At 55.2% G+C, this 20,429-nt stretch overlaps 1 protein-coding gene across 3 annotated transcripts in view; it reads left to right on the top strand.

Moving 5' to 3' along the window:
* angpt4 (angiopoietin 4) overlaps positions 1-20,429 on the top strand; it is a 146,388-nt gene that overhangs the window by 31,378 nt on the left and 94,581 nt on the right. The window contains exon 1 of one of the 3 annotated variants that reach the window (XM_038803774.1): positions 14,153-14,373. The exons of the other annotated variants lie outside the window; for them this stretch is intronic. The gene's annotated coding sequence lies outside the window, so the exon portion shown is untranslated. Of the gene's footprint in view, positions 1-14,152; positions 14,374-20,429 lie in introns of those variants that run through there. 3 annotated transcript variants of the gene reach the window in all.

Consider the following 20,429-nt stretch of genomic DNA (forward strand, 5'->3'; position numbering starts at 1 on the left):
GCCCATTCCCGGGGATTCTCCGCACTGCCAGCGTCGGGGCGGCGCCGCCCATTCCCGGGGATTCTCCGCACTGCCAGCGTCGGGATGGCGTCGCCCATTCCCGGGGATTCTCCGCACTGCCAGCGTCGGGGCGGCGTCGCCCATTCCCGGGGATTCTCCGCACTGCCAGCGTCGGGGCGGCGTCGCCCATTCCCGGGGATTCTCCGCACTGCCAGCATCGGGATGGCGTCGCCCATTCCCGGGGATTCTCCGCACTGCCAGCGTCAGGATGGCGTCGCCCATTCCCGGGGATTCTCCGCACTGCCAGCGTCGGGGCGGCGTCGCCCATTCCCGGGGATTCTCCGCACTGCCAGCGTTGGGGCTGCGTCGCCCATTCCCGGGGATTCTCCGCACTGCCAGCGTCAGGATGGCGTCGCCCATTCCCGGGGATTCTCCGCACTGCCAGCGTCGGGATGGCGTCGCCCATTCCCGGGGATTCTCCGCACTGCCAGCGTCGGGATGGCGTCGCCCATTCCCGGGGATTCTCCGCACTGCCAGCGTCGGGATGGCGTCGCCCATTCCCGGGGATTCTCCGCACTGCCAGCGTCGGGGCGGCGTCGCCCATTCCCGGGGATTCTCCGCACTGCCAGCGTCGGGGCGGCGTCGCCCATTCCCGGGGATTCTCCGCACTGCCAGCGTCGGGATGGTGTCGCCCATTCCCGGGGATTCTCCGCACTGCCAGCGTCGGGATGGCGTCGCCCATTCCCGGGGATTCTCCGCACTGCCAGCGTCGGGGCGGCGTCGCCCATTCCCGGGGATTCTCCGCACTGCCAGCGTCGGGATGGCGTCACCCATTCCCGGGGATTCTCCGCACTGCCAGCGTCGGGATGGCGTCGCCCATTCCCGGGGATTCTCCGCACTGCCAGTGTCGGGGCGGCGTCGCCCATTCCCGGGGATTCTCCGCACTGCCAGCGTCGGGGCGGCGTCGCCCATTCCCGGGGATTCTCCGCACTGCCAGCGTCGGGATGGCGTCGCCCATTCCCGGGGATTCTCCGCACTGCCAGCGTCGGGATGGCGTTGCCCATTCCCGGGGATTCTCCGCACTGCCAGCGTCGGGGCGGCGTCGCCCATTCCCGGGGATTCTCCGCACTGCCAGCGTCGGGATGGCGTTGCCACATCCCGGGGATTCTCCGCACTGCCAGCGTCGGGGCGGCGTCGCCCATTCCCGGGGATTCTCCGCACTGCCAGCGTCGGGGCGGCGCCGCCCATTCCCGGGGATTCTCCGCACTGCCAGCGTCGGGGCGGCGTCGCCCATTCCCGGGGATTCTCCGCACTGCCAGCGTCGGGATGGCGTCGCCCATTCCCGGGGATTCTCCGCACTGCCAGCGCCGGGGCGGCGTCGCCCATTCCCGGGGATTCTCCGCACTGCCAGCGTCGGGATGGCGTCGCCCATTCACGGGGATTCTCCGCACTGCCAGCGTCGGGATGGCGTCGCCCATTCCCGGGGATTCTCCGCACTGCCAGCGTCGGGATGGCGTCGCCCATTCCCGGGGATTCTCCGCACTGCCAGCGTCGGGATGGTGTCGCCCATTCCCGGGGATTCTCCGCACTGCCAGCGTCGGGGCGGCGTCGCCCATTCCCGGGGATTCTCCGCACTGCCAGCGTCGGGATGGCGTCGCCCATTCCCGGGGATTCTCCGCACTGCCAGCGTCGGGGCGGCGTCGCCCATTCCCGGGGATTCTCCGCACTGCCAGCGTCGGGGCAGCGTTGCCCATTCCCGGGGAGTCTCCGCACTGCCAGCGTCGGGATGGCGTCGCCCATTCCCGGGGATTCTTCGCACTGCCAGCGTCGGGATGGCGTCGCCCGTTCCCGGGGATTCTCCGCACTGCCAGCGTCGGGGCGGCGTCGCCCATTCCCGGGGATTCTCCGCACTGCCAGCGTCGGGATGGCGTCGCCCATTCCCGGGGATTCTCCGCACTGCCAGCGTCGGGGCGGCGTCGCCCATTCCCGGGGATTCTCCGCACTGCCAGCGTCGGGATGGCGTTGCCCATTCCCGGGGATTCTCCGCACTGCCAGCGTCGGGATGGCGTCGCCCATTCCCGGGGATTCTCCGCACTGCCAGCATCGGGATGGCGTCGCCCATTCCCGGGGATTCTCCGCACTGCCAGCGTCGGGATGGCGTCGCCCATTCCCGGGGATTCTCCGCACTGCCAGCGTCGGGATGGCGTCGCCCATTCCCGGGGATTCTCTGCACTGCCAGCGTCGGGGCGGCGTCGCCCATTCCCGGGGATTCTCCGCACTGCCAGCGTCGGGCGGCGTCGCCCATTCCCGGGGATTCTCCGCACTGCCAGCGTCGGGGCGGCGTCGCCCATTCCCGGGGATTCTCCGCACTGCCAGCGTCGGGGCGGCGTCGCCCATTCCCGGGGATTCTCCGCACTGCCAGCGTCGGGGCGGCGTCGCCCATTCCCGGGGATTCTCCGCACTGCCAGCGTCGGGGCGGCGTCGCCCATTCCCGGGGATTCTCCGCACTGCCAGCGTCGGGATGGCGTCGCCCATTCCCGGGGATTCTCCGCACTGCCAGCGTCGGGGCGGCGTCGCCCATTCCCGGGGATTCTCCGCACTGCCAGCGTCGGGACGGCGTCGCCCATTCCCGGGGATTCTCCGCACTGCCAGCGTCGGGACGGCGTCGCCCATTCCCGGGGATTCTCCGCACTGCCAGCGTCGGGGCGGCGTCGCCCATTCCCGGGGATTCTCCGCACTGCCAGCGTCGGGGCGGCGTCGCCCATTCCCGGGGATTCTCCGCACTGCCAGCGTCGGGATGGCGTCGCCCATCCCCGGGGATTCTCCGCACTGCCAGCGTCGGGATGGCGTCGCCCATTCCCAGGGATTCTCCGCACTGCCAGCTTCGGGATGGCGTCGCCCATTCCCGGGGATTCTCCGCACTGCCAGCGTCGGGGCGGCGTCGCCCATTCCCGGGGATTCTCCGCACTTCCAGCGTCGGGATGGCGTCGCCCATTCCCGGGGATTCTCCGCCCTACCAGCGTCGGGATGGCGTCGCCCATTCCCGGGGATTCTCCGCACTGCCAGCGTCGGGGCGGCGTCGCCCATTCCCGGGGATTCTCCGCTCTGCCAGCGTCGGGCCGGCGTCGCCCATTCCCGGGGATTCTCCGCACTGCCAGCGTCGGGATGGCGTCGCCCATTCCCGGGGATTCTCCGCACTGCCAGCCTCGGGATGGCGTCGCCCATTCCCGGGGATTCTCCGCACTGCCAGCGTCGGGGCGGCGTCGCCCATTCCCGGGGATTCTCCGCACTGCCAGCGTCGGGGCGGCGTCGCCCATTCCCGGGGATTCTCCGCACTGCCAGCGTCGGGATGGCGTCGCCCATTCCCGGGGATTCTCCGCACTGCCAGCGTCGGGATGGCGTCGCCCATTCCCGGGGATTCTCCGCACTGCCAGCTTCGGGATGGCGTCGCCCATTCCCGGGGATTCTCCGCACTGCCAGCGTCGGGGCGGCGTCGCCCATTCCCGGGGATTCTCCGCACTGCCAGCGTCGGGATGGCGTCGCCCATTCCCGGGGATTCTCCGCACTGCCAGCGTCGGGGCGGCGTCGCCCATTCCCGGGGATTCTCCGCTCTGCCAGCGTCGGGCCGGCGTCGCCCATTCCCGGGGATTCTCCGCACTGCCAGCGTCGGGATGGCGTCGCCCATTCCCGGGGATTCTCCGCACTGCCAGCCTCGGGATGGCGTCGCCCATTCCCGGGGATTCTCCGCACTGCCAGCGTCGGGGCGGCGTCGCCCATTCCCGGGGATTCTCCGCACTGCCAGCGTCGGGGCGGCGTTGCCCATTCCCGGGGATTCTCCGCACTGCCAGCGTCGGGATGGCGTCGCCCATTCCCGGGGATTCTCCGCACTGCCAGCGTCGGGATGGCGTCGCCCATTCCCGGGATTCTCCGCACTGCCAGCGTCGGGATGGCGTCGCCCATTCCCGGGGATTCTCCGCACTGCCAGCGTCGGGATGGCGTCGCCCATTCCCGGGGATTCTCCGCACTGCCAGCGTCGGGATGGCGTCGCCCATTCCCGGGGATTCTCCGCACTGCCAGCGTCGGGGCGGCGTCGCCCATTCCCGGGGATTCTCCGCACTGCCAGCGTCGGGGCGGCGTCGCCCATTCCCGGGGATTCTCCGCACTGCCAGCGCCGGGGCAGCGTCGCCCATTCCCGGGGATTCTCCGCACTGCCAGCGTCGGGATGGCGTCGCCCATTCCCGGGGATTCTCCGCACTGCCAGCGTCGGGATGGCGTCGCCCATTCCCGGGGATTCTCCGCACTGCCAGCATCGGGATGGCGTCGCCCATTCCCGGGGATTCTCCGCACTGCCAGCGTCGGGGCGGTGTCGCCCATTCCCGGGGATTCTCCGCACTGCCAGCGTTGGGATGGCGTCGCCCATTCCCGGGGATTCTCCGCACTGCCAGCGTTGGGGCGGCGTTGCCCATTCCCGGGGATTCTCCGCACTGCCAGCGTCGGGATGGCGTCGCCCATTCCCGGGGATTCTCCGCACTGCCAGCGTCGGGATGGCGTCGCCCATTCCCGGGGATTCTCCGCACTGCCAGCGTCGGGGCGGCGTCGCCCATTCCCGGGGATTCTCCGCACTGCCAGCGTCGGGGCGGCGTCGCCCATTCCCGGGGATTCTCCGCACTGCCAGCGTCGGGATGGCGTCGCCCATTCCCGGGGATTCTCCGCACTGCCAGCGTCGGGGCGGCGTCGCCCATTCCCGGGGATTCTCCGCAGTGCCAGCGCCGGGATGGCGTCGCCCATTCCCGGGGATTCTCCGCACTGCCAGCGTCAGGATGGCGTCGCCCATTCCCGGGGATTCTCCGCACTGCCAGCGTCGGGATGGCGTCGCCCATTCCCGGGGATTCTCCGCACTGCCAGCGTCGGGGCGGCGTCGCCCATTCCCGGGGATTCTCCGCACTGCCAGCGTCGGGATGGCGTCGCCCATTCCCGGGGATTCTCCGCACTGCCAGTGTCGGGGCGGCGTCGCCCATTCCCGGGGATTCTCCGCACTGCCAGCGTCGGGATGGCGTCGCCCATTCCCGGGGATTCTCCGCACTGCCAGCGTCGGGATAGCGTCGCCCATTCCCGGGGATTCTCCGCACTGCCAGCGTCGGGGCGGCGTCGCCCATTCCCGGGGATTCTCCGCACTGCCAGCGTCGGGATGGCGTCGCCCATTCCCGGGGATTCTCCGCACTGCCAGCGTCGGGGCGGCGTCGCCCATTCCCGGGGATTCTCCGCACTGCCAGCGTCGGGATGGCGTCGCCCATTCCCGGGGATTCTCCGCACTGCCAGCATCGGGGCGGCGTCGCCCATTCCCGGGGATTCTCCGCACTGCCAGCGCCGGGATGGCGTCGCCCATTCCCGGGGATTCTCCGCACTGCCAGCGTCGGGATGGCGTCGCCCATTCCCGGGGATTCTCCGCACTGCCAGCATCGGGGTGGCGTCGCCCATTCCCGGGGATTCTCCGCACTGCCAGCGTCGGGATGGCGTCGCCCATTCCCGGGGATTCTCCGCACTGCCAGCGTCGGGGCGGCGTCGCCCATTCCCGGGGATTCTCCGCACTGCCAGCGTCGGGATGGCGTCGCCCATTCCCGGGGATTCTCCGCACTGCCAGCGTCGGGATGGCGTCGCCCATTCCCGGGGATTCTCCGCACTGCCAGCGTCGGGGCGGCGTCGCCCATTCCCGGGGATTCTCCGCACTGCCAGCGTCAGGATGGCGTCGCCCATTCCCGGGGATTCTCCGCACTGCCAGCGTCGGGGCGGCGTCGCCCATTCCCGGGGATTCTCCGCACTGCCAGCGTCGGGATGGCGTCGCCCATTCCCGGGGATTCTCCGCACTGCCAGCATCGGGGCGGCGTCGCCCATTCCCGGGGATTCTCCGCACTGCCAGCGTCGGGGCGGCGTCGCCCATTCCCGGGGATTCTCCGCACTGCCAGCGTCGGGGCAGCGTCGCCCATTCCCGGGGATTCTCCGCACTGCCAGCGTCGGGGCGGCGTCGCCCATTCCCGGGGATTCTCCGCACTGCCAGCGTCGGGGCGGCGTCGCCCATTCCCGGGGATTCTCCGCAGTGCCAGCGTCGGGATGGCGTCGCCCATTCCCGGGGATTCTCCGCAGTGCCAGCGACGGGATGGCGTCGCCCATTCCCGGGGATTCTCCGCACTGCCAGCGTCGGGGCGGCGTCGCCCATTCCCGGGGATTCTCCGCACTGCCAGCGTCGGGATGGCGTCGCCCATTCCCGGGGATTCTCCGCACTGCCAGCGTCGGGGCGGCGGAATGACCTACAATTCCGCACCTTCCGGGTGGCCTGACGCCGGAGTGGTTCACGCCGCTCCTCGGCACCGGTACGGCCCTCCCCACCGGGTCGGGGAGAATCCCGCCTGTTTCTGGAACCTACCTCTTCATTCACCTGAGGAAGGAGCAGTGCTCCGAAAGCTAGTGATTCGAAACAAACCTGTTGGACTTTAACCTGGTGCTGTAAGACTTCTTACTGTGCTCACCCCAGTCCAACGCCAGCATCTCCACATCTTGGTTATTAAAATACAACATTGAACAAAATGGGAATGATGTCGAGATCAGTGTTGGGAACACTGTTATTCCTAACTTTGACCCAGGATTGGTGATGTCAAGATTTGCTTACTATGTTAATGCAGCTGTTAACCTTAAGTGTCTCGATTAATCTTTTGACCAGGTACACAGTATCGGAATGCCTTGGGGACTGGGCAGTTAATGTCACTTAATTGGCCGTTATTGTTTTGTACGGTTCCGGCAGGGTTTTAGTGATGTGGGGCAGAATTATTTTTGGAGGAGTGATTGGGTTTAGACTCGAGGGTGTCGGCAGGGTGGTGGTGGCCGGTTAGTTGCTAACATATTCCATAATATTTTTTGATGCTCCGTCAGATTTCCTCATTGACTAGTTGCTACAGTATTTGCAACTTATTCTGTTTGTTTAACTTGAGATAAAGGTCATCGGTCATTTGGTAAGGTTCCAATCCCTGGAGAATAGCAATGCTGGCGACCTGTGACCTAAGGTCAGTTGCCTCATTGACCTATCAAGACCTAGAGGAACAGAAATAGGATATAAAGGGGTCGTCACTTCCAGCTCAAACATTCCTGAAGCAAGAATTTATCAATAGTGGGATCAGGGATAAAGTTGGAAACTTCAGTCAGTCATCAGGCACTGGACTCCATCCATATTCAAGCCACAATTGCGAACTGACTCTGAAATACTCAGGAAATGCAGCATGCTCAAAAATGCAGCAGGAATATTGAAACTGAGCCCACGTCGTTCGTTTTCGCTTGGGGGGGGGGGAAGTCGGAAACTAGAGATCCGTGAATATACAGCAGTCAGTAATAAACCCAATTGGGAGACTAGGGCAAAACATCTTTACCCAGAGAGTGGTGAGAAGGTGGAACTCACGTTATCACGTGGAGTAGTTGGGGCAAATAGTAGGGATGGGTTTGAGGAGAAGCTGGAATAATACATGAGGCAGAAAGGGGTGGAAGGGTATGTTGATGTGGTGATATGGGGTGGCTGGAAAGTCGTGTGGATCATAAACTCTGTCACGTTGACTGACGAGCTGTGTGGTTTGTTTCTGTCTTCTGCATTCAATACAACATGTGTCCTTAATCTGATTTGAAATCACATTGTCAGGATTCCAGGTGAGTATAGTGCTACGCAGGGCGATGTGAAGAGTTGAAGTTCAGTGGCTAGCGCTGCTGCCTCACGGCGCTGAGGACCCGGGTTCGATCCCGGCCCTGGGTCACTGTCCATGTGGAGTTTGCACATTCTCGCCGTGTCTGCATGGGTCTCACCCCCACAACCCAAAGATGTGCAGGGCAGGTGGATTGGCCACGTTAATTAGAAAAAAAAGAATGGGGCACTTTAAATTTAACAAAAAAGAGTTGAAGTTCCACAATTCAGAGACAGAGATGAGGAGGAATTTCATGTCTCAGAGGGTAGTGAATATGTGCACAGAGATTACTGCAGAGAGCTGAGGAGACTGGGCCATTAAGTACGTTCAAGGCTGAGATAGACAGATTGTTAATCAGTTAGGGAATCGAGGGTTATGGCGATAAGGCAGGAAGGTGGAGTTGAGGATTAAAATTTCAGATCAGTTATGATGCCATTGAATGGCAGGGCAGACTTGATGGGCTGAATGGCCTACTTCTGCTCCTATGTCTAATGGTGGTTAGCGAACTGGAGACCAGGGAAAGCGACGTCATGAAAGTTGTTATTTTCTTGTAAAAGCTCGACTGTTTCATGACCTTGGGGCATTTCAAAGTTCTCGACAGCCACTGAAATACCTTTTGAAGGGCAGTCACTGTTGTTATGTAGGAAAGTTTTGTGCACAGCAAGCTCCCACATACAGAAAAGAGTTAAACAAGTAGATCATTTGTTTTATGAAATGAAAATGAAAATCGCTTATTGTCACGAGTAGGCTTCAATGAAGTTACTGTGAAAAGCCCCTAGTCGCCACATTCCGGCGCCTGTCCGGGGAGGCTGGTACAGGAATCAAACCGTGCTGCTGGCCTGCTTGGTCTGTTTTAAAAGCCAGCGATTTAACCCAGTGAGCTAAATGGCCTGGTTAAAGGAGCAATACAGAGAGAGCTCTCCTTTCTTCAAAATATTGCCATGGGGTCTTTCACACCTTCCGAGGGGGCAGACAGGGCCTCAGCTTTACATCTTAAATGCAAGACATCAGCCATGTTCACCGCCTACAAGGCACAAGTCAGGAGTGGGATGGAATACTCCAACATACCTGGATGAGTGAGGCTCCAACATCACTCAAGAAGCTCGACAATGTAGCCTCTTTGATTAGCCCCCCCCCCACCCACAAACATTCACTCCCTCCACCACCGACGCACAGCGGCAACCGTGTGTACCATCTACAAGAATTATATTGCAGTTTGTTCACTGTCACTGGGTCAAAACCCTGGGGCTCCCTCCCTAACAGCACAGTGGGTGTGCCTACACCACATGAAGACCAGAGGTTCAAGAAGGCGGTTCTCCACCACCTTCTCCAGGGCAGCTGGGGATGGGCAATAAATGCTGGTCTACCCAGCAACGCCTACATCGTGCGAAAGCATAAAAATACACCTCTGACAGTGCAGCACACCTTCAGTACTGCACTGGGCTATCAGCCTGGAGTTTGACTTACATGAATGTTTTCAACATTTGTCCAGTAATTATAATCAGTCGATGAATCCGAAACTCTGAAATGAGTATGAACTGTACATCATCAAATTGTAACACCCGTCTCTCTCGCCGGTGCTCAGCTACATATGAATCTCACATTTATTTTCTAATTGCTTCTCCACATTGCCCAGGCATAGTGAGGAGTCTATTACAACTCTCAAATCCTTTCGGAATCTCCCTGTGCTGAATCAATTTCATTCATTATTTACCTTTCTGCCTTTGTGATTTCATGTTACCAGGGTAGCTCAGTTTTAAGAGCCCAGTGTATCCTGGGGATTCCCTTGATAAAGTCACCTTCCTTCTACAGTTTAGTCACTCTGTGCTTGACTAATGCATGTGTCTACGATACAAATTGATTTTCATCGCTGTTAGTCTGACTGAGGGTTACCTGCAGTAAATATCCACCCAGGGACCGCTCCTCATCCTGGGCTGATGGGGAGGCTAAAATGTCCTTTGCTTTTTGGGACTTAAAATAGTGTGGTAGAGATGCAGGAGAGGTAATGTGAGAGGACACTGTCTCCTCAATCATCACGGTTTGTTCGCATTTTGATTCTGTTATTTCATTTGAAAGGAGGGTGGTAGGGCGGCATAGTGGTTGGCACTGCTGCATCGCAGTGCAGGGCCCTGGGTTTGATTCCGGCCTCGGGCGACTGTGTGGAGTCTGCACGTTCTCCCTGTGTCTACGTGAGTTTCCTCCGGGTGCTCCGGATTCCTCTCACAGTCCAAAGATGTGCAGGTTAGGTAGATTGGCCAAACCTTTCGTTTCCGTCCTTTGCAAAATGGGAAAACGCTGTTTGACTGACAATCAAAAGCCGTCACAAAGGGGCAACAAAGAGTCTACTTGAGCTTCAATTGGTTGCGGGAAGGTGGAGCAATGTGATGATGCACATGTTGGATAACCAATGGTGGCAGGTTGTTAGGAGGCAGGAGATCACATGATGAAAACTCCAGAACTATTTCGTCGAGTTGGTAACCCTGTCTGGGAACTGTGTCCCAGCGAAGCACTGCCTTCAGGAGGATTGAAGGGCCATCACCAACCTGAGAGATGAACTCTGTTTCCCTCTCCTCCGATGCTGCCAGACCTGCTTTGCTTTTCCAGCATGTCCTGTTGTTATTTCAGATTTTCAGCATCTTTTTACATTGGAGATAAACCATCTCTGAACGGTTCCTTAGATTTGATTTCAGTCTGGAACTGAGTTATCTGGGAAATTCTGTCTGCTTTTGAACAGTATTTCTCCCTCTGGGCCTGGATAGGGCGTTTGGCCGCACACGGCAGCATTCCGCAGGACTGTCCATTAATCACAAATAGGCAACCAGGAAGAAGAGTGAAGCGGCGATGTCACCAGATCTGTCAGAGTGAGACTTGAGCCAAGACATCTGAGTCATCCCGTTGTGCCCTGACCTTTCACCTCCTCCCAATCCTTGTGTGAGTTCCTGCTCACAAGATTGAGAAAAATGAAATGTTGGAGCCAGCAGTCCCACCAGAAGAAGCAATCAGTTCAGCTGCCACCATCGAGAGAGATGTGCTGTGCATGGACGAGACTAACAGGCTTAGCCGCTGTCAGTGATTCAGGAGGAGGTAATGGTTCCCATCCATATTAACCCAGCACACAATGCAAATTTCACTTCCTCTACCTCTGCATCACAAGTGTGCGCAGACCAACACTTTGCACAGCTTAGCATTAACCATTTACTGTCAAGTCTTTGCAAGGCAACTTAAACCAAAGAGTCAGGTGATTCTTGCACCGGTTCAGGCTAATTAAAGGTTCCTTCCTGCTCCCTCAATAATTCTCTCCCCACCTCACCTCAACGGATAGCACGAAGAAAAGGGAATGAAATGAAACTTCGCCTTAAATGTGGGAGGCGCAATCGTGAAAGTTGCAGATGACACAAAATATTTGGCCATGTAGTCGAGAGTGAAGAAGATAGCTGCTGTCTCCAGAAAAATATCAAGGGCGGGGTTCTCCATCCTGCCAGCCGGCCAATGAGGTTTCCCATTCGGGAGATTCCCCGGCATGGGGGCGCTGCCGGCGTGCGGAGATTCCTGCCAGCCGTGAATCCTGTCCCAATGGTTTGGATGAGTGGGCAGAGAAGTGGCAAATGGAATTCATCCAGGAAATTGTGAGGTAATGCATTTGGGGACGGCAAATAAAGCAAGGGAAGATTCAATAAACAGGAGAATATTCCGAAGGGTTGAGAAAGGGAGAGACCCTGGGCTGTGACTCTGGGAGTTGGTTTTACTTTTGCTTTGGGTTTGGAGCTGGTTTCGGGCGCTGAGTTTTTACTTTCGTTTTAACATTTGGCTGCTGCAGACTCGGACAGAGAGGTATTTTGGCCTGTCTCTCTATTTTCAATTTTAAAGAGTTATTCTAAGGAAGAAATCCCGTTATTATAGTTACCTATTGTTTTGGTAAAAAGGGTTTTTTGGTTTATGAGATCTTGTTATTGAATTGGAACAGTTGAGGGGAAATTCATTAAGGGTTATACATAGATTACTGTAGCTGTGTAGGGTCTTTATGTTCGTAAATTATAATAATTCTTACTGTGTGCTTCTACAAATGTTAACTAAATTCATAAAATAAAGCTTGTTTTTTGATTTAAAGTGCCTAAGAACTTTGTTGAATAACATCTGAAAGGCAGGCAGTGCTCATCGTGACCAAAATTCAATAAACAGCTGTAGGTCAGGTGAACTCCATGATATACTTTGGAGTTTTCTAAACCTTGGCCCATAACCCTTAGAACAGAGGAGGCTAAGGAGTGACCTAATTCAGGTGAACAATAGGTCAGGAGTGAACATTGCAGTTATGAGGAGAGAGTAGATAGGCTCGGCTTGTCTTCCTTATGCCATGGGAGTGTCCCTTTAAGAAAGGTTTTTGTCTTATCACATGGTTTCAGTGATGTCCCTCGATTCCCTCTTCAACAAAAATTAATGGATCTCAGTTTGAACATTCAACACCCTCTGGGTTGAGTATTTGCAAGATTCACAACCTCCTGAGTGAAGAAATGTGACCTCCAATTCTAGACTCTCCAGCCAGGGGAACCAGCAACCTCGCAGCAACCTCGCAGTGTCTGGCCTGTCCACTTGCCTCAGGGGCAGTTCTGTTGCAGACACTGTGAGGGGGAGGGGGATGAATACACAGACTGCAAGCTCTTATCATTCATCTCAATTTGCATTGGACTGTCTGCTGTGCAGGGAGAATCACACAGACAGACTCAATACATAAAACTGTCTATTTCAGGATACAGTCTGTTTCCAGGTCTCTGTGATACTGTCCTGGCTTTTCACAGCTGAAACAGCTCAGGGATATATAGCAGCTCTGTTGCTTCACAGCTCCAGGGTCCCAGGTTCGATTCCTGGTTTGGGTCACTGTCTGTGCGGAGTCTGCACGTTCTCCCCGTGTCTGCGTGGATTTCCTCCGGGTGCTCCGGTTTCCTCCCACAAGCCCCGAAAGACGTGCTGTTAGGTGAATTGGACATTCTGAATTCTCCCTCTGTGTACCCGAACAGGCGCTGGAATGTGGTGACGAGGGGATTTTCACAGTAACTTCATTGCAGTGTTAATGTAAGCCTACTTCTGACAATAATAAAGGTTATAATTAGCAATGCCACTCAGTGTATTTTCAATTTTTCTTTATTTGAAAAATGAAAATGAAAATCGCTTATTGTCACGAGTAGGCTTCAATGAAGTTACTGTGAAAAGCCCCTAGTCGCCACATTCCGGCGCCTGTCCGGGGAGGCTGGTACGGGAATCGAACCATGCTGCTGGCCTGTTTGGTCTGCTGTAAAAGCCAGCGATTTAGCCGAGTGAGCTCATTGGCTGTGAGCGTCAGTGGCAAAGAGGAAATTTGTTGCCCCTCCCTCGTTACCCTTGAGAAGGTTACATTTACTGTCAGAGACTACACCCAAGTTGTTCCCTGTCCAGGAGCACATAATCCAGTCTGATGATCCCGGTGCCGATTTGAGGAAATAATCCACTCCCAAATGGTGCCACCTTTTGGCTGAGCTGTGAAATTGATCTGCCCTCCCTCCAGTGGACAATGACACTGTTTCAAACAATTACCTCCAGTATCCTGGCCAATATTTAGCAACATCACTAACGCAGATTAACTGGCCGTTATGACATTGCTCTTTGCGGGAGCTTACTGTGATTCAATTGGCTCCCACATTCCTTACAGTACAGCGGTGACTACATTTCAAAAGTACTTAATTGGCCGTAAATCCCTTTTAGACACTGGACAAAGCCGAATGAAATCGGTCCATCTTGCTCCCAGAAAACAAGTGGAACTGTATCTAATATCTCAGCCCCTGAGCCATTAACAGGAGGGGTATCATTGTGGTACAAGATCAGCAGAGTGTGAATGAAATTGTAACGTTGGTTCTGCTGAACTTTGTGATGGGAGATATTATAAAGTGAGATGATGCAAGGCAGACCATCGGAATATTCAGCATACAGCTTGCTAAGAGTTCAATGCAATCTTTAATCCACAGTGAATCCATATATTGTTAATTTAGACTTTTTCAGAACACAAAGAGAACGAAGAGCCTAGCTCGGTTTTTGAAAGTGTAGTTAGTCACTTCCCACTTTCCCAATAACCCTGTAAATGTTTTATTTTAGTGTTTATCTAACTCTCTTTCACTAGCAACTCCAGAATCTGCCCTTTTTGGGCAATATGTTCCTGATTACAATAACTCGCGGCGTAAAAATGTTCCTCCTCATCTACCGCCTGGTTCATTTCTCTTGGTTTATGCTGTTAGGTGTCTGGTGTGTGTGTGTAGCCATCAACATTCATAGCATCAGATTCTGATACGTCATAGGCACAGACACTGTCTACATCCGAGATAGATCATCTCTGATCTGGGCAAGTAGATTAGGGTTTGACTCTGCTTTAGTGTTGAAATACCTTTAGTAGCTAATCTCAATTTATATGCAGCCTGTCCCTGAGTATCGTTGCAGACTGACAAACACGTTTTATAAACGAGTACTGCCCCAGAATCTGCTGGGGTAGAGCATCTCCCTGGGAGTCCCATTGCCAGCTATGTTTCCCTGCATCCTTCTGCTAAGGAAGAGAAAGTTTCCACTGCACATTGCTTAAAGTGCATTTGGCAAGTCTATTTCCTCAACCAGTGAGATCTAAGGAACGTAGGAACAGGTAAAGGCCATTTACCCCGCTCCCCCACCCCAACCTGTTCCACCATTAAATGAGATCATGGCTGGTCTGTGGCCCAAAGCCTGACTTTGCCTGGCTGTTCCCTGTTTATTCCCTTATTTCCCCTTCCTTTTATTTTCACCTTACATTTTTGATCCATGGGATGATTTGTGGACATGTGTCTTTAAGGAATGTAGGCTGTGCCTTTAATTTGAGCAGAGGCCTGTGCTGGTTTGGTCCAGAACTGTGGACTGATCGGCACCAGTGACAGAGACTGGCTGAGTCTCAGTTTGATTGATTTGGCCGACGATTGGCCCAAAAGGCTGTGCTCCGCCCAGTAACAGGTGGTGGTTGGATCTGATCCCGCTAGAATGGTTCAGTGACCTAAGGAGTTTCCAGTTTCGCTTTGGCAGCTAAGGGAGAAAAACTCTCTTCTCCCCACTCTGTTCTCTCCAGAAATAGTCAGCTAATTCTCTCTGCAGGTCAGGCTGATGTGAAGCCAGGGGCCTGTCCTGGAAAGACTGTGAGTGAGATATTGCTAACTGCAGGGAAGATTATTACAGGCTGCAAACCAGAGACTTTAATCTACACTCATACTGTGTAGCAAATGCACTAAAGAACTCATCATCTGAAGCAAGGACTCTTACCTTTTGACCTTAAGCCTTATTATTTTTGCCCCTTTCCACCCCGCTGTGTTTGCCTGTGTTGTGTATTGTGCTAGATGGTGGTCAGTTAAAGGGGAGTCAGGTATTAGCTTGTCGTTAAGCAGCTGTATTTACTGCGTATTTCATATTTTCTCTTGCTTTGACTAAACAGCAATTGTGTTTAAACTTACAAACCTGGTGGGCTGGATTCTCTGATTCTGTGACCAGGTGCCGATGACAGCATGGGAACTGTGGCGTTTTACAATGGCAAAATCAGCTCCGAATCCTCACTGATTCCGGGACCGGTGAGGGGCTAGCAGTGGTGCTGAGTAAAACTCCCGGCTCCCGCGCCAAAAATGGCCGGAGAATGGCCGGGCCCGTGGCCACGAATGCGCAGAGCGAAGGCCTGTAGTGGTCACGTCGTACAACATGGTGCTGGCTGTGCGCAGACCCGACATGCCAAATACTGCCCCACAGGACAACTCCTGGCCACTCCCACCAACTCCTGCCCACTTCCCACCAACTCCTGCCCACTTCCCACCAACTCCTGGCCACTTCCGACCAACTCCCGGCCACTCCCACCAACTCCTGGCCACTCCCACCAACTCCTGCCCACTTCCCACCAACTCCTGCCCACTTCCCACCAACTCCTGCCCACTTCCCACCAACTCCTGGCCACTCCCACCAACTCCTGACCACCCCCACCAACTCCTGCCCACTTCCCACCAACTCCTGCCCACTTCCCACCAACTCCTGGCCACTTCCCGCCAACTCCTGGCCACTTCCCACCAACTCCTGCCCACTTCCCACCAACTCCTGCCCACTTTCCACCAACTCCTGGCCACTCCCACCAACTCCTGACCACCCCCACCAACTCCTGCCCACTTCCCACCAACTCCTGGCCACTTCCCACCAACTCCTGCCCACTTCCCACCAACTCCTGGCCACTCCCACCAACTCCTGGCCACTCCCACCAACTCCTGGCCACTTCCCACCAACTCCTGGCCACTCCCACCAACTCCTGGCCACTCCCACCAACTCCTGGCCACTCCCACCAACTCCTGGCCACTCCCACCAATCCCCCCCCAGCCCTCGCGGTTTGCCCCTTGGCTAGCAGCCCGGCTCCTGGCCAACTGTGGCACCGCTGGAGGGTTAGCACTGTGGCCTCACGGCGCTGAGGTCCCAGGTTTGATCCCGGCTCTGGGTCACTGTCCGTGTGGAGTTTGCACATTCTCCCCATGTCTGCGTGGGTTTCGCCCCCACATCCCAAAGATTGGGCCGCTCCAAAATGACGCTGGTAATCTAGTGATGGGAGACAAGGAAATAGCTGAGGAACTTAATAAGTACTTTGCGTCAGTCTTCACAGTAGAAGACATGAGTAATATCCCAACAATTCAGGAAAGTCAGGGGGCAGAGTTGAATATGGTTGCCATCACAAAGGAGAAGGTGCTAGAGAAACTAAAAGGTCTGAAAATTGATAAATCTCCGGGCCCAGATGGGCTACATCCTTGAGTTCTAAAGGAGATAGCTGAAGAAATAGTGGAGGCGTTAGTTTTGATCTTTCAAAAGTCACTGGAATCAGGGAAAGTCCCAGAGGATTGGAAAATCGCTGTTGTAACCCCCCTGTTCAAGAAGGGAACAAGAAAAAAGATGGAAAATTATAGGCCAATTAGCCTAACCTCGGTTGTTGGCAAAATTCTAGAATCCATCGTTAAGGATGAGATTTCTAAATTCTTGGAAGTGCAGGGTCGGATTAGGACAAGTCAGCATGGATTTAGTAAGGGGAGGTCGTGCCTGACAAACCTGTTAGAGTTCTTTGAAGAGATAACAAATAGGTTAGACCAAGGAGAGCCAATGGATGTTATCTATCTTGACTTCCAAAAGGCCTTTGACAAGGTGCCTCACGGGAGACTGCTGAGTAAAATAAGGGCCCATGGTATTCGAGGCAAGGTACTAACATGGATTGACGATTGGTTGTCAGACAGAAGGCAGAGAGTTGGGATAAAAGGTTCTTTTTCGGAATGGCAACCGGTGACAAGTGGTGTCCCGCAGGGTTCAGTGTTGGGGCCACAGCTGTTCTCTTTATATATTAACGATCTAGATGACGGGACTGGGGCATTCTGGCCAAGTTTGCCGATGATACAAAGATAGGTGGAGGGGCAGGTAGTATTGAGGAGGTGGGGAGGCTGCAGAAAGATTTAGACAGTTTAGGAGAATGGTCCAAGAAGTGGCTGATGAAATTCAACGTGGGCAAGTGCGAGGTCTTGCACTTTGGAAAAAAGAATAGAGGCATGGACTATTTTCTAAACGGTGACAAAATTCATAATGCTAAAGTGCAAAGGGACTTGGGAGTCCTAGTCCAGGATTCTCTAAAGGTAAACTTGCAGGTTGAGTCCGTAATTAAGAAAGCAAATGTAATGTTGTCATTTATCTCAAGAGGCTTGGAATATAAAAGCAGGGATGTACTTCTGAGGCTTTATAAAGCACTAGTTAGGCCCCATTTAGAATACTGTGAGCAATTTTGGGCCCCATACCTCATGAAGGACATACTGGCACTGGAGCGGGTCCAGTGGAGATTCACACGGATGATCCCAGGAATGGTAGGCCTAACATACGATGAACGTCTGAGGATCGTGGGATTATATTCATTGGAGTTTAGGAGGTCGAGGGGAGATCTAATAGAAACGTACAAGATAATGAATGGCTTGGATAGGATGGACGTAGGGAAGTTGTTTCCATTAGCAGGGGAGACTAGGACGCGGGGGCACAGCCTTAGAATAAAAGGGAGTCACTTTAGAACAGAGATGAGGAGAAATTTCTTCAGCCAGAGAGTGGTAGGTCTGTGGAATTCATTGCCACAGAGGGCGGTGGAGGCCGGGACATTGAGTGTCTTTAAGACAGAAATTGATAAATTCTTGATTTCTCGAGGAATTAAGGGCTATGGGGAGAGAGCGGGTAAATGGAGTTGAAATCAACCATGATTGAATGGTGGAGTGGACTCGATGGGCCGAATGGCCTTACTTCCACTCCTATGTCTTATGGTCTTATGGTCTTATGTGCAGGGTAGGTGGATTGGCTACGCTAAATTGTCCCTTAATTGGAAAAAATGAATTGGGTACACTAAATTAAGAAAAAAACTGTGGCACTGCTGGACACAGTCCGTGGCTGCCACATAGGGTTCCCGGCCGCTCAGACCACACGTCAACCATGCAGTCGGGAACTTGGCCCATCGGGGGAGGGCCTTCAGGTGACACGTCAACGCCATTCCAACAGCATCCGACGCGCGACATGATGACACCATTTCGGGGGGAGGCAGAGACTAGAAAAGCAGCATCAAACAGGCACCCCCGATTTGGGCGTCAGAAGGGAATCTACTCCCGATCGCCGATTACGATATCGGGGTCGGACGACGGAGAATCCCGCCTCGTGTGGCTGTAATCATTGGGCAGCTAAGGACCAAAAACTTTGGGATTATTTATACAAATTATTGGTTAATTCACTTGTGTTGTGACTCTGGGGCCTGAGGGGCTGGAATTGACCGGGGCCTGAGGGGCTGGAATTGACCGGGGCCTGAGGGGCTGGAATTGACCGGGGCCTGAGGGGCTGGAATTGGCCGGGGCCTGAGGGGCTGGAATTGGCCGGGGCCTGAGGGGCTGGAATTGACCGGGGCCTGAGGGGCTGGAATTGACCGGGGTTCTGAGGGGCTGGAATTGACCGGGGCCTGAGGGGCTGGAATTGACCGGGGCCTGAGGGGCTGGAATTGACCGGGGCCTGAGGGGCTGGAATTGACCTGGGCCTGAGGGGCTGGAATTGACCGGGGTTCTGAGGGGCTGGAATTGACCGGGGCCTGAGGGGCTGGAATTGACCGGGGCCTGAGGGGCTGGAATTGACCGGGGCCTGAGGGGCTGGAATTGACCGTGCACTCACCCAGGCTGGTGTAACGTAATGTACCTGTGGATAGAATGAATAGACTATTCAGCTGTTCATCAGGGGTCATGGGGAGAAGGCAGGAGAATGGGAATAAGAAACATATCAGCCATGATTGAATGGCGGAGAGGACTCGATGGGCCGAATGGCCTAATCCTGCTGCTATGTCTTATGGTCTTATGGACTTCAAGCCTGAGATCATGACAGATCTGATTGTGACTATCCTGGCCACCCCGATACTCCAGGGAGGGGGAAAGGTTTCCTGGATGCTTTGTGCCAGTCGGCATTCACACCTCTTGGGACAGGGTCTTCTGATCTGGTCAGTCGTCGGGGACTGGAGGATGCGACTGTGTGTGAGATAGTTAAGAGAATCCAGAGGGCAGGAATGCAGGAGTGTCAGCCTCTGACATTGTCCCAGCAGGTTTGAGGTTCCCGCAGCTTGTTTGGGTAAGAATGGGGCAGCAGGGTGGCTGAGCAAACTGACCATGGCACCATGGTACAGGAAGCTTTTCCTGGGGAGTGGGAGAGAAGCAAAAAGCAATATAGTCGTAACGGGGGGGGGGGGGGGGGGGGGGGGTGGTATCGTCTTGAACTGAGGTTTATGGGGTCCACATGTTTGCGATAACTCCCCAATTATAAATCACACCAGGATTTACAGACTTCACCACATGACAGGATAGAAAACTTTAAGTGGTGAATTCCCAAAGTTTATTAACCATTAAATAGGTAACAAGCCTGAAAGATAAAAAGCAAGATGTCAATGAACAGTAATTATCAGTAATTAACAGTAAAAGGAGTAATGGAAACCCACGCAGACACGGGGAGAACGTGCAAACTCCACACAGACAGTGACCCAAAGTTGGAATCTAACCTGGGTCCCTGGCGTGGTGAGGCAGCTGTGCTGACCACTGTACCACGTGCCTCCCTTGTACCATCCTGCCATTTTGTGCTAATGGTGGGGGCGAGTGAATGTTGAAGATGGAGGATGGGGTGCCAATCAAGCATGAGCTGCTTTGTCCTGGATGTTCTCGAGCTTTTTGAGTGTTGTTGGAGCTCATCCAGGCACGTGGAGAGTATTCCATCACACTCCTGACCTGAACCTTGTAGATGGCGGACAGGCTTTGGGGAGTCAGAAGGTGAATTACTCTCCACAGAATTCTCAACCTGACTTGCTCCTTTAGCCAGAGTATTTATATGGTTGGCCCAGTCAGTTTCTGGTTCATGATAATCCCCAGGATTTTGAAAGTGGGGGATTCAGCGATGGTAACGCCATTGAATGTCACGGGAGATGATTAGATCCTCTCTTGTAGGAGATGGTCATTGCCTGGCGCAAACATGACTTACCACTTGTCAGCCCAAGCCTGGTTAGGTCCAGGTTTTGTTGTATGTAGACACGGGTATCTTAAGTGGGGAATAGAATTGCACCAATAGAATTGATGCATTGAAGAGAAAGATAGATGATCACATGAGGGGGGGGGGGGGGGGGGG

This window comes from Scyliorhinus canicula, chromosome 7 (genome assembly GCF_902713615.1).
Source record: "Scyliorhinus canicula chromosome 7, sScyCan1.1, whole genome shotgun sequence".
NCBI lineage: Eukaryota > Metazoa > Chordata > Chondrichthyes > Carcharhiniformes > Scyliorhinidae > Scyliorhinus > Scyliorhinus canicula.